The following is a 13002-nucleotide window of genomic DNA, read 5'->3' as shown; positions in this document are numbered from 1 at the left end:
CAGGCCGGCAGCCTCTCACACTGAGTGGGATGCCCCGCCCGCACAAAAAAGTACAAGTGTAGGGAATTTTGCTCCTACTCACTCCCAGCGCGCTGCTTTTTGGGGCGCAGGGGCGATCTCAAGACTCCAGTTTTGGCCTACAAAAAGGCCCCTGACTCTGCGCCTCTGTCTGGGGACACAGGCACCGACTCCCGGGGGAATCTCTCGCCCACTCTCCGCGCCCAATGACCAGGATATCAGGCCGACTGCTTCTCACTCCGAGTGAGGCGCCCCGCCCACATGGAAAAGTTCGAGCGTAGGAAATTTCGCTCCCGCTCCCTCCCCGTGTGCTGCTTTTTGGGGTGCAGGGGAGACCCCAAGATTTTGGTTACGGGCCACACAAAGGCCTCTGACTCTGCCCCTCTGTCCGGTAACATGGACGCCCACTCCCGGGGCTCTAGGAGGAATCTCTCACTCACTATGTGCGTGCGCTGACCAGGAGATTGGGGCGGATGGCTGTCCAAAGTGCCTTTCTTTGTCTGAATTTGGCATGAGCAATAGCTTGTGTTGACTGGGTTGCCACAAGCACAGTTTTTCCTCGGCTTGGATGTCCATGCCACAGCCTGGTTCGGACATTTGTGCCACAGTCTGGTTCTATTCACAGACTATGCCTGCCTTAGTTCCTATACTGTCAGTTCCCAGTGAAAGCAGCCCTTATTTAGATTAGTAAGGAAGGCGGAGTGTTTCTTGCTCCATATTTCCTTTGGGGTTAATTATATATTTAGTCAATTTTTCAAAATATCATACCTTCGCGTTTAGTATGGAACTTCTGGAGGCTCCAAGGATAGATTTTTCTGTCTCTGGTTGAAGATCTTGTTGAATTTTAAGGGAGATTTATTGGTATCACTCCTTTCGGTGCCATTTCTCTGACGTCACTCTATTTGAGCGGATTAGCATTTTAATTTTTCTACCTTGCCCACCTCTGAGAAGTGGAGTATAGTTCCGGATGGAAAGAGGAACTCAGGAACCTAGGTTTGGGAAGAATAAGCAAAAAGCATTCTAGGGGCAATTTATAGGGAAGGCTGGTTGAGACAAATGGGGGATTGCATGGACAGATGTCACAGGAAAACTCACCTCTAGACTGAGGTTGGGGCAGCAGAAACAGCAATGTACCTTCCTGAGTCCTGGCAGCACCTGACACCCAAGCAGCTTGCAAGGATTTTTCCTTCTTAAGATGCTTGGTGACAGAGTTAGGTGAAATGCAAGGGAGACTTCCAGTGGCAAAGTGTAGACATGAAGTCTCCCCAAAAAATAAACACCACAGAGGAACTTAGAAGTGAATAATGATGATGATGATGGTAATGAAGATACATGATGGCTTACAAATGATACATCTACTATATGTGCCAGGCACTAGGATTAATTAAAATTTAAAAATATTAAAGTTTTTCTGGCCCTGTGGTGGAACAGTGGATAGAGCATTGACCTGGAATGCTGAGGTCGCCAGTTTGAAAAAAAAAATTAAACTTTTTAATCTTCTCAGCAACAAATGGTGTTACCAGTTTTATTATCTCTATTTTCTATGTGAGGCAACTAACGCAGACAGGGGCTAAATAACATTCCCAAAGTCACCCAGTTTAGGAAGTGATTAAACTGGGGTTTGAACACAGGCAATGAGGGTTAAGAAAGATCATCACTATGTAGCTAAGCATGTCTACATATTAGTAAATGTTCAAAGCAATCTGAAAATTATAAAGAGACTCAAGCTAGCCAACTATCATTGATAAGGTATGTAAATATGCAATTTTTTACTTTATCTTTATATCCACCTCAGGTACAGAACAACATGTTTTGATTATTTTTCCCAGGCCAGGACAGCCTTATGCTTTACTGGGTAGACATTTAATATGGTCAAAAACAGTGGGCTGAGAGAAATGCTAAGTTTTTAAGGAAGAAATACTAATAAAAAACACCAGATCTATAATTTCCTTTAGAAATTAAAAAACAAAAACCTGGGAAATCATTTCTTTCTACCCATGACCATGAAGACAAGGTAATACATGCCCACTCATCCTGCATGGAGAAACCAAAGGCCATATTGAGGTTAGGAACTGGCTGGTTTTGGGAAAGACTCTGTGGAGACACAATCTGGAGTGATGTCATGGTCCAGGTGGGGCCAAGAGCAGCCTGGCTGTTCCAACACCTCAACCCATCCTCTAGGCTTGGGGCTGGTTGCGCTGTGCTCTCTCTCCACTCTCTTTCTAGTGAAATTAACCAGTTCCATAACCTCAACACCATCTATTAATATAGCTGATGACTCCCATGTGGGCATTACCAAACCTGACATCCCACCTGAGCTCCAGATTCCCTTTTCTGACTATTTCCATGACATTTCCACTGGCATGTCTCATAGGCACCTCAGATTTTACATACTATGCTATTCACACTCGTCTGCACCTCTGGCCCAAAGTCCCCAAATTAATAAATATCACTACCATAAATTCTAGTATGCAATTCTAAACATTAGAACCTAAATTATTTTTCTCATTTCTCATTCTTCACCTCTGGTCTGTAAGCAAGTCTTTTTGGCTCATCCAGTGCATCTAGAATTTGTCTGTATCTCTTTATTTTCTCAGTCATCACCACAGTCAAGCCAGCATTGTCTTTTACGAGGACTAGCTACAAGATCTATTAACTGGTCTCCCTGCTTCAGTTGTCCCCCAACCTTACATTCTTCAAAGTAGTGTGTCACTGGCAATATTCAGGGGAATTTATTTTACTTAATAGTCAATATCAGAATTTGACCTTCAACCTTGACCTCATATTATTCAATGTTTTTAGTGAGATAATTTGGCGATTAGGGTACCGTGGTACCACAAAGAAAGAGTACAATTGAAGCAAAAAACTATACTTGGATGTTTTCTAAGGGCTACGCGCATGTCCAGCATGGTGACCATGGGAAGTCATTCCCAAGTTTGTGGGAATGGGAGCTAGCCTAAGTCTCAGCTATGGTGATCACTCTTGCTGAGGGTGAGGTTGTCAAAGAGGTACTATGCCAAGATGTTTTCTGGGGTCTCCATCTTGCTACCCAGAAAATGTTAAGAAACATAAACATTTGCATCTTTTAGTAAACAAGGAAATTTCAGGTAAATTGTAAGAACCCTTTATTTTAATCATTGCCTCATCCCATTCTCTTTACTCTTTCTCCAGAGGCAAACCCACTTCTGATTTTAAAACCATGTTTTATAATTTTAGCATGAATATGCGCCCACATTCACCAGGGCCACACATCATCCACCTCACCCCACCCCAATATACCATTGTTTATAAGCGGAGATTGGTTTTGTGTTTTCTGAGGCTGCAGGGAGTACCTTCTCCATCCACCCAGGGTCCCACAGAATATCTCCTTTCTCCAGTCAGGGTTCCACACAGTAATTCTTTCCTTTTTCCAGGTTCCCCCCCACAAAAAAAAAAAAAAACTAAAACAAAAAAAACCTGACCAGGTGGTGGCGCAGTGCATAGAGCTTTAGACTGGGATGCCAACCTTAGTTCGAAACCCTGAAGTCGCCAAGTTGAGCGCGGGCTCATCTATTTTGAGCAAATCTCCGCAGTTGAAGCCAAGGTCTCTGGCTGGAGCAAGGGGTTACTTGGTCCGCTGAAGGCCCGCAGTCAAGGCACATATCAGAAAGCAATCAATGAACAACTAAGGTGTCGCAGTGCGCAATGAAAAACTAATGATTGATGCTTCTCATCTCCCTGTTCCTGTTTGTCCCTGTCTGTCCTTCTCTCTGACTCTCTCTCTATCCTTGTAAAAAAATAAAAACCTCCTTCTCCATCCAGCGTCCCTGGCAATACTTCTTCCACATTCTAGGGTCCCCCATAATACTTCCTCCTCCATCCAGGCTCCCCCACAAAACCTCCTTCTCCATCCAGCATCCCCCGCAATACCTCCTCCTCCATTGAAGGTCCCCCATAGTACTTCCTCTTCCATCCAGGCTCCCCCACAAAACCTCCCACTCCATCCAGCGACCCTGGAATACCACCTCCTCCATCCTGGTTCCCCCACAATACCTCCTACTCCATTCAGGGTCTGTGTAAAACCTCTCCCTCCATCCAGGGTCCTCCACAATACTTCCTCCTCCATCCAGACTCCTGCGCAATGCCTCCTCCCTCCCACCAGTCCCACACAATACCCCGTCCTTCCCTCCCACCAGTCCCACACAATACCCAGTCCCTCCACCCATGCAGTTCCCGAGGTGTACGTGGTTGGGGTATGGATGGGTTGAAAGATTCCTGGAAACCTGTTTAAAAACAGAAGGTGAAGGTTTTCCACACACAAATCAATGAAAGACGTTTATTTATTTACAAAACAACTTTATTAGAAGAAATGTTTAAAGTTGAACATAAAAACTTAAGTGAATGTTTTGCAAGGGTAATAGTGCAACATGCATGCTCACAAGGTGAGGAGGGGCTGTCACTCCATGACTCTCGGGAAGGCAGTCCAGACTCAGTCCTTGCTGTCATCCAGGGTGAGCTTGCCAAAAAGGTGTTCCTCCAGGCCGGGTTCTGGGGCTCCCATCTTTCGCAGGATGGTGATGTGTTCCTCCAACTCTTTGTTGAACTTCTGATTTTCCTGCAGACAGTGCCTCTCCAGGAAGTCGCACAGAAGGGTGTCCTTCTTCTCGGTGGCCAGCTGGTTCAGACTGAGCAGGCTCTGCTTCACCTTCATTGACAGACGCAAGGCGCTCTCCAGGACCTTCAGGCTGTTCTCCCAGGAGCCGCCATAATTTCTACTGAAGTCCCACGAGGGGGTGTTGCTACCGTGCTGGTTCACCAGCTGGATGAGCCTGTCAGCAGTTTCCCTCTCCTTGCCTGACTGCTCTCGGAAGAACTGGGCGAAGTGCTTTGAGACCATCTTATCAAAATAATAAGCCATAGACCTGTAGACGTACGATGCGTAGAGCTCCAGCTGGATCTGGTCAGTGATGGCGGCCTCATAGTCGGGGTGGTAGGTCTCGCTCACTAGTGAAGGCAGTGAGGTCGCCATGTTTGGAGGTGCCGGCGTGGGTGGGCAGCACGGAGGATAAGGTGGTGCAGTGGGGGCTGCAGGACAGGCAGTTGCAGGAGAATGCGTAGGTTACTGGGCGTGGGAAGATCCCCGGAGTAGGTGGCCAGGGCTCCCAGAGGCTGAGTCAGCAGCAATGGCGGTGGACCTCCTTGTGCGCCCAGAATCGAAGAGGAAGACAACGCTGCTGAGTTCCGGTTCCGGGGTTCAACGGAAGCTCTGCAATCAAAAGGAGGAACCCTGCAGGTGGTCTCTGGCGCCAGGGGTAAGCTCTGGAATGGCACCGGAAATGAGGTCTGTTACTTTGGAGAGGGAAAGAGTGGAGTCATTTTCTTAGGGGAGGTGGGGTAGGAGTGGGGGTATTCTGTTCTAGGTTCTATGAAAGCCTGGTGAGGCCCAGAAACTTTGTTCTGAGCACCTGACGTCTACTGAGTTTTTAAATTTAGTAGTATTTCTATTTTCAAGTACTTTCTATTGTTTTCTGGTTACTCCCTTTAATAGCACTGTGATCCCATTGTCTTCCTTAATATTCTGTAATTATGAATTTGGATTTTTTGGTAAAGTTCGCTTATGTTTACTGTGTCTTTGTGTGTAATGTGGGGTTTTTTTCTACATATATATAAACAGTTATGTTTGTCCCTCACTATCTGTTTCACTTTACTAAATACTGGCAAACATTTGTGTATTCATATTTGGGAGTAAAAGGCACATATGTGAGAGTAATTAGCTTATGTAATTAACGTGGATCTGATCTACAGTTGTGATGTCCATTTCACTAATAGGCTTCTCCTCTGAATGGGAGGGTGGAATGTGTCAATTAACCAGTGATCTCCTTTAGGTGTATGTGTCATGGAGTTTGTCTAATGTAAGATTGGGGCAGGATCAGAGCAGGGCAGCAGCAAACAGATCTGTTGTTCAGAAAGTAGGTCTTTAATTTCACAGTCCAACAAAGACCCTCTATAGTCCTTTGATTTCATTGACTTTGTTCTTAAATTGTTTTGAACGCAATTGCCCTTCTACAGCAGATATCTTAAATCACCTATTTATCAGTTTGAAAGTATCTCCTGTTTCTATCTTCTAAGATTTCCTCACAATCTCTGATTTGCTAACTCTATCCTTTCCAGTGTGTGTATGTATAGGTAATTGTTTTTCTTTCTAGTACACCACCTTGATTTCACTATCATTGTTTGCTTTTTTTTTTCTTCTTTTTTTCTTTATTCATTTTTAGAGAGGAGAGAGAGAGGGAGAGAGAGAGAGGGAGAGAAAGAGGGAGAGAGAGAGAAGGGGGGAGGAGCTGGAAGCATCAACTCCCATATGTGCCTTGACCAGGCAAGCCCAGGGTTTCTTTTTTTGTTTGTTTGGGGTTTTTTTTTTGTATTTTTCTGAAGCTGGAAACGGGGAGAGACAGTCAGACAGACTCCCGTATACGCCCGACCAGGATCCACCCAGCATGCCCACCAGGGGCGATGCTCTGCCCACCAGGGGGCGATGCTCTGCTCATCCTGGGCGTCGCCATGTTGCGACCAGAGCCACTCTAGCACCTGAGGCAGAGGCCACAGAGCCATCCCCAGTGCCCGGGCCATCCTTGCTCCAATGGAGACTTGGATGCGGGAGGGGAAGAGAGAGACAGAGAGGAAGGCGCGGCGGAGGGGTGGAGAAGCAAATGGGCACTTCTCCTGTGTGCCCTGGCCGGGAATCAAACCCGAGTCCTCCGCACGCTAGGCCGACACTCTACCGCTGAGCCAACTGGCCAGGGCCCAAGCCCAGGGTTTCGAACCGGCGATCTCAGCATTTCCAGGTCGACGGCGTTATCCACTGCGCCACCACAGGTCAGGCCATTGTTTGCTTTTTAAAAAATGCAAGTAATTATTTTTTAAATAGTTAATATATTCACATGACTCAAAAAACTCACAGTTCTGTCTGTAGGCAACCAATGAAATTGTACTTGTTATAATCAGGAAAAGAAAAGGAAGGAAAAGAAATAATAATTCATGTTAAGAAAAAGTACAAAGCCCTAAGAAAGGAATGTTTAAAAACATATTGTTTAGAAACATAATATTCTTGAGTGCACATGGAACATTGACCAAGAAAAACCATATACTGGACCATACAATAAGCCTTAATAAGTTTAAACACATTCAAATCATGAGCTATGTTCTATGAGAACAATGGAATTAAAATATAACTCATTGGCCCTGGCCGGTTGGCTCAGCGGTAGAGCGTTGGCCTAGCGTGCGGAGGACCCGGGTTCGATTCCCGGCCAGGGCACACAGGAGAAGCGCCCATTTGCTTCTCCACCCCTCCGCCGCGCCTTCCTCTCTATCTCTCTCTTCCCCTCCCGCAGCCAGGGCTCCATTGGAGCAAAGATGGTCCGAGCACTGGGGATGACTCTGTGGCCTCTGCCTCAGGCGCTAGAGTGGCTCTGGTCGCAACATGGCGATGCCCTGGATGGGCAGAGCATCGCCCCCTGGTGGGCAGAGCGTCGCCCCTGGTGGGCGTGCCGGGTGGATCCCGGTCGGATGCATGTGGGAGCCTGTCTGACTGTCTCTCCCTGTTTCCAGCTTCAGAAAAATGCAAAAAAAAAAAAAAATAGAACTTATTGGCCCTGGCCGGTTGACTCAGTGGTAGAGCGTCAGCCTGGCGTGTGGGGGACCCGGGTTCGATTCCCGGCCAGGGCACATAGGAGAGGCGCCCATTTGCTTCTCCACCCCCACCCCCTCCTTCCTCTCTGTCTCTCTCTTCCCCTCCCGCAGCCGAGGCTACATTGGAGCGGGGATGGCCCGGGCGCTGGGGATGGCTCCTTGGCCTCTGCCTCAGGCGCTGGAGTGGCTCTGGTCGCGGCGGGGCAGAGCATCGCCCCCTGGTGGGCAGAGTTTCGCCCCTGGTGGGTGTTCCGGGTGGATCCCGGTCGGGCGCATGCAGGAGTCTGTCTGACTGTCTCTCCCCGTTTCCAGCTTCAGAAAAATACAAAGAAAAAAAAAATAGAACTCATTCAGAGAAAGATATGTGAAAAATCTCCAAATATTTGGAAACAAATAATATAGTACACGTCTTAACAATCTATGGGTCAAAGAAGAGGTAAAAGGGGTATTTATTGGAACTTAATATCAGCTAAACAAAATATATTCACATTGGTGAGATGAAGGTAAACTGTACTTAAATGCAAAGTTATAGAACAGAAATCCCTATATTAGGAAAGAAGAAAAGTCAAAAAAATTACACTGGGGAACAAAATTATTGTTGCATCTACAAAAACACTTGTTCTTACCTAACTCTAGTGTGCTGATCTCAAATCTGACATTAGTTTTTCTCTGTAAGCTACAGTTTTTTTGTGATTCAAGATTTTAGGTTTTTATCTTATTGTAAAATTTTCAACATTTTGTTTAACATAATGAAGTAGAATGTCTTCTTGGGCATCATGTTTGTAAAAATATAATAATTTAAATCATGCACTAAATACACTAATACACTAAAAGATATGATTGCATCAGAATTTGTCTACAATTTCGAAATAGAACATATTAAAACACTTATTTTAATCATAAAATTTGCGCAAAACTTCTTTAAATTCTATTCAGACAAAAATTTGAGTTTGTAGCTCTTGAGTTTGTGTACTTGTTCAGGACAATCTCGTTTGATGCTTGAGCAGTAGTCTGCTCATCACTAACAGCTCCAAGATTTTTGGGAAACTTACCAGGGTGACTGTTCAGGAAGTGAATCTTAACGCTCATGTTACATCCAATGTCGTGGAAAGCCAACAGCATCCTTTGAACCAGAAGTTCCTAGTTTTCTGCTCTATTGTTGCCAAAGACGTTCTTTTGTGACTGTCACAAAAGACTGCCATGCTGCTTTCTCCTCCTTATTCGTCTTCCTGGCAAATTCTTCATCACATATGAGGGTACAAATTTGAGATCCATCGAATACACCTGCTTTTATCTTCTAAAAAGTCAAGGCAGAAAAAGCAGAAATAATAAGTTCAAAGCATTCACTTTCTGTATTCATAGTCTGAACAAACAGCTTCATTAAGTCAAGTTTGATGTCAGATGGACGAAAAATGATCCTGTCTCGATTATCTACAGGTTCATTTACAATATTTTGCGTCCCTACTTCCACAGCTTCACGTTTCAGCCACTCCTTCTGTGTCCAGTTTTTCTCCTGAACTTGGCTGTCCCACAAACACAGAAAGCAAGGATACTTCGTGAAAACTCTCTGTTGTCCTAGCAGGAAATTTACCATTTTAAAAACCACACAAATGATCCAGTTATGCTCCTCATACTTCAAAAAGTTGAGGACAATTTTTAAATTCTTTTTTAAAATTTTTTATTTATTCATTTTAGAGAGGAGAGGGAGAGAGAGAGAGAGAGAGAGAGAGAGAGAGAGAGGAGAGACAGAGAGAGAGAAGGGGGAAGGAGCTGGAAGCATCAACTCCCATATGTGCCTTGACCAGGCAAGCCCAGGGTTTCGAACTGGAGACCTCAGCATTTCCGGGTCAACGCTTTATCTACTACGCCACCACAGGTCAGGCAAGGACAATTTTTATGTCATTATAATCTTCTCGCAGATGAGTTGAATAACCAATTGGAACTGCTGCATATACATTACCGTTGTGTAGGAGAATACATTTCAGACTTTGTTTAGAGCTGTCAAGAAATAGCCGCCATCCTGTTGGACTGTAAGTGGTAACAACCTAGCTGGCTGAGAAGACTACTGATAACATGACAGTAAACAAAGACTTTGTCTTTGGATAAAAAGTCCTCAAGAATTTGTTCACCCTTTCTGAAATGGGATGTTTTAGCTGAATGGTGAAGTACATTCTTTTCTAGAAGACTGGAGGCTACTAACTCAGCTGCTTTCTTTGATAGGCCCAAATGTCTTACGCTGTCATTCAGTTCGGGTTGGCTAAACTGCTGAGGGGGTAATGACTGCTTGGCATCAGAAGACCCTTCAGATTCTACAACCATTTCCTCATGCATCTTATCAAAATATACTTGATCACCATGTTCACTTTCTTTGTCCTTAGAAGAAATAAAACCATTGAAAACTGGAACCGGGAGTGTCTCAGAGTGTGGGATAGGTCGTATTGCTGAAGGAACATTAGGATATGCTATCATATGCCCTTTTTTCTTGCCGATGCTTTTTGTATGGATCAGACAGAAATAACAGTCACTGCTGTGGTCCTTACATTCACACCAAACCATGGGAGCACCAAAAGGCATTCCTTTGGGTTTTCCTTTTGTCCAGTCATGAAGCATTTCCTCAATATGAGGAGCCCAGTTCTTGTCTTGATCGCCAATGGGAACTTGAAAATAGACAATGTATGCACGTGTCACAAATGATGAAATATTACGCCTTTGATGTTGAAGTGTGTAACAGCCACATATATAACAGAAGGTGTCAGGACTATTCTTACATTTACACCTACTCGAAGAAGCCATGATTCAATCTTAAAACAAAATAAGAGGATGTTTTTATAAGATAATAATTTTTTACATTTAAAAACATCTACAATTATGTAAAAGCGATATTTTTAAATTATTAATTGCATTGTGGTTATGTTCAATCCAAGAGTCATTGCCCTTCAACTCCAATTTAAAAACCAATGCAAGCTGCCTGACCAGGTGGTGGCACAGTGGATAGAGGGTCGGACTGGGATGCAGAGGACCAGGTTCAAGAACCTGAGATTGCTAGCTTGAGCGTGGGCTCATCTGGTTTGAGCAAAGCTCACCAGCTTGGACCCAAGGTCACTGGTTCCAGCAAGGTGTTACTCGGTCTGCTGAAGGCCCGCGGTCAAGGCACATATCATAAAGAAATCAATGAACAACTAAGGTGTCACAATGCTCAAGGAAAAACTAATGATTGATGCTTCTCATCTCTTTGTTCCTGTCTTTCTGTCCCTGTCTATCCCTCTCTTTGACTCTCTATCTCTGTTTCTGTGGAAAACAAACAAACAGAAAACCCGAAACAATGCATGCCATTAACTGTAAGAAAAGGAAATTAAAATTGCATAAAACGTGGAGCATGCACCAAAATCCAGTCTTCAGATTTAGAACCCGCGATGCATAAGTGTATAGAAACAGTTCTAAAAGCTCATGCAACAGAAAATTAAAAAATATTTCCAATGTTATCTAACTTCCCACCTTAAGAAACTAAAAGAATGCCCTGGCTGGCTTGTTCAATGGATAGAACATCGGCCTGGTATGCAGACATCTCAGGTTTGATCCATGGTCAGGGCACACATATGAGAAAACTTTTTGCTTTTTTTACCCTCTCTCTTCCTCTTCTCTCTTTCCTTCTCAAATCAGTGGCTTGATTCATTCGACCATAGGCCCTGGGCACTGAGGATAGCTTCATTGTTCCCAGCATGTCAGCCTCAGTCACTAAAAATAGCTTAGTTGACTTGAACATTGGCCCCAGATGGGGATTGCTGTGTTGATCCCAGTCGGTGTGCATGCAGGAGACTATCTCCCCTCCTCTCACTTAAGAAAAAAAGAAAAGAAACTAAAAGAATGAAGAACAAAATAAATCCAAATAAAACAGAAGGGAGGAAGACTTTGTCCCAAGTCAGGAAGTGTTTGTAATCTGGGACTGAGCTAATATATTGAGCAACCTGAATAAAGCAGGATTGAAACATGTCCACTATATTTGGGGATTGGCCTCACAGAGAGGCCAGTGGATCAGCGTTTTTTTTAAGTGTTTTATTTGTATAGAATTTATTGGGGTGACATTGATTAATAAAATTTTATAAGTTTCAGGTGTACAATTCTATAATACATCAGCTTTATATTGTATTTATCACTCCATGGCAAGTCTCCTTCCATCACCATTTATCCCCTTTTACCCTCTTCTAACTCTGCCCACCCCAGTTTTAATTATACTGTTGACTGTGTTTATGAAGATTTTTTTTGTTTTGTTTTGCTTAATTCTTTTACCTTTTTCACCCAGTCCTCCAAACCCCTTTCCTACTGAGAGCTGTCAGTCGGTTCTCTGTATCTGAGTCTGTTTCCATTTTAGTTTTAGTTTATCTTCTTCATTAGATTCCACATATAAGTGAAGTCACATAGTACTTGCATTGATGCGACTGGCTTATTTCACTTAGCATAATACTGTCCAGGTCCATTCATGTTGTTGCAAAAGGTAAGATTTCCTTTTCTTTTACTGCCAAATAGTATTCCATTATGTAACTGTACCTTGGGTCTGCTTTAAGGTCTATGGTTGGGGTGGTCATTTATAAAAGAGGTCTAGGTGAGAACCCTCCACTGTATAATGTCAAAGGATATTGGCTCAAAGACATGTGGAAGAGTACGAGTTTCTGGTAGTCTCTGGGCCAAGGTGAATTGAGGCAACCACCCAAGGCTGGGTCCTTTGAATGACATATACTGGTATATCTAGAATGAAGTGATCAGACAATAAAAGCCAGCTGAAAGTTGTATATTCTTGTAAATTACTTTCCTAAGTATGCCTAGGAAAAGTGATAAAAAATCCAACCTTCAGGCTTAGATTGCCCTTGAATAATGATACTTCTCTCTAGATCTCCTTGATGTTTCTTTTAATTTGATTTTAAATTGAATTTTTTGGAGTGACACTTGTTAACATAATTATAAAGGTTTCAGGTGCCCAGTTCTACAACACAGAGCATGCCATATTTTGTGTTCACCCCTCAAGTCAAGTCTCGTTTATCCCCGTTTATCCCTTTATACCCTCCTTCACGCCCCCGTCAATCACCACATTGTTGTCAGCATCCATGAGTTTTTTTTGTCTATTCTTCATCAATCCCTTTATAACCCTCACCTAGCCCATGTGCACCCCGACAGCTGTAAGCCTGCTCTCTATGTATGAGTCTGTCTCTGTTTTGTTTGTTAGTCCATTTTGTTTATTAGATTCCATGTATGAGTGAAATCACATGGTAGTTACCTTTTTGTGACTGACTTATTGCACTTAGCATAATTCTCTTCAAGTCC

General features: G+C 43.8%; 1 pseudogene; it reads right to left on the bottom strand.

Moving 5' to 3' along the window:
- Nucleotides 1–4486: 4486 nt before the first annotated feature.
- Nucleotides 4487–5026, bottom strand: LOC136385958 (ferritin heavy chain pseudogene; annotated as a pseudogene).
- Nucleotides 5027–13002: the final 7976 nt, after the last annotated feature.

Source organism: Saccopteryx leptura, chromosome X (assembly GCF_036850995.1).
Source record: "Saccopteryx leptura isolate mSacLep1 chromosome X, mSacLep1_pri_phased_curated, whole genome shotgun sequence".
NCBI classification, from domain to species: Eukaryota; Metazoa; Chordata; class Mammalia; order Chiroptera; family Emballonuridae; genus Saccopteryx; species Saccopteryx leptura.
The sequence above is the reverse complement of the archived record's forward strand: the minus strand, read 5'-3'. Positions and strand labels throughout refer to the sequence as shown.